Below are 1,500 nucleotides of genomic sequence, written 5' to 3'. Positions count from 1 at the left end.
TACACCGCACTCCTCACCCGAGTCTACACCGCACGCCTCACCCGCGTGTACACCACACTCCTCACCTGAGTCTACACCGCACAGTGACCGAGTGTACACCACACACGCGTCTACACCAGACGCCTCACCGCGTTTACACCGCACACCTCACCTGAGCCTACACCGCACGCCTCACCCACGTCTATACGGCACACCAGATTCCAGTCTACAGTGCACATCGTACATGTGTCTACACGGCACGCCAGACCCGAGTCTACACCACACTCCTCACCTGCGTCTACACAGCACACCAGACCCGACTCTACACCGCACATCGCACTCGCGTCTACACCGCACGCGTCACCCGCGTCTACACCACACGCTTCATCTCTCACGGGAGGTGCCATGTCTACACCGCACCCCTCATCCCCGCTCACGAGAGTCCGGCATCCACACCGCGCCCTGTGTCTTCCCTCCGTTAGGACGTGGTGAACACGCACCCGGGGCTGTCGTTCCTGAAGGAGGCGTCTGAGTTCCACTCACGGTACATCACCACGGTGAGCACCTGGGGCTCCTCCTAGCGCTGCCGAGCGCGGGAGCTGCCGCCGAGGGAGGCGGTTCCGTGGCTGCACCCACGCCGGGCTGCGGCACGGTGGGGAGGGCAGGGCGTGTTTCCGGAGTGGCCGCCGTGCATGGGGGAGCCCTGAGCCGCAGGAGGAAGCGGCAGGTCCCTGGCAGGGTGCCTCCGCCGCCCCTGGGACCCAGGGATGGGCGCGCGGGGCTGGAGCCCCCACCCTGCCCGGCTCCGCCCCAGTTCCCTGGACGCCCGCAGCCCCAGCACGTGGCCCCTCCCTCCCGGCGGCCGGCACCCCCCACCCACGCACGGGCAGGAGGACTTTGCCCTGCGCCCACGGCCGCGGTGGCTCTGGGTGCGTCTCCGTCCTCGGGGCGGGGGTGCCACAGAACCGGAGCGCAGCGCAGCCACCGCGGCCTCCTCTGCAGACGGCCAGGAGCACGACCCAGGCCCCCGGCACACGCGGCCGGCACCGCCCCGGCCCCACGCCCCGCCCGCGGGAGGCTGAGACATTCCCAAACTACCAACGGTGCCGTCGCCCTCGGGGTGACGCTGGCAGCTGCAGGTCCGAGCACCGGGCGGTTCTGAAGCCGCCGGAGCCCACAGCAGCCTCACATCTGTCCCCCGACACAAACGGCAGCGCGCCCACAAAAACGGGGCTGTCCCCGCTGCTCCGTGGGGGACTCAGGGAGGTGGGCGGGGGCGTGGGTCCTCTAGGAGGACTCAGAGAGGTGGGAGCACTCCGGGAGGTGGGAGGACTCAGGGAGGTGTGTGGGTGCACTAGGCCACTCTGTGGGAGGACTCAGGGAGGTGCGTGGGGCACACGTCTGCCCCGTGGGGGACTCAGGGAGGTGGGAGCACACGTCTGCTGTGTGGGAGGACTCAGGTGGGAGCACATGTCTGCTCTGTGGGAAGACTCAGTGGGAGCACACGTCTGCTGTATGGGG

General features: G+C 68.7%; 1 protein-coding gene across 5 annotated transcripts in view; it reads left to right on the top strand.

Annotated features, from left to right (window-relative positions):
- The window catches only part of PPP2R3B (protein phosphatase 2 regulatory subunit B''beta), a 41,698-nt gene that overhangs the window by 29,835 nt on the left and 10,363 nt on the right, over nt 1–1,500 (top strand). The gene's annotated exons all lie outside the window — the stretch shown is intronic.

The sequence above is a fragment of the Sapajus apella genome, unplaced genomic scaffold (assembly GCF_009761245.1).
Source record: "Sapajus apella isolate SASKATOON/1434 unplaced genomic scaffold, GSC_monkey_1.0 scaffold267, whole genome shotgun sequence".
Lineage (NCBI taxonomy): Eukaryota > Metazoa > Chordata > Mammalia > Primates > Cebidae > Sapajus > Sapajus apella.
Note: the sequence above shows the minus strand (reverse complement) of the source record. Positions and strands in the feature narration are given on the sequence as shown.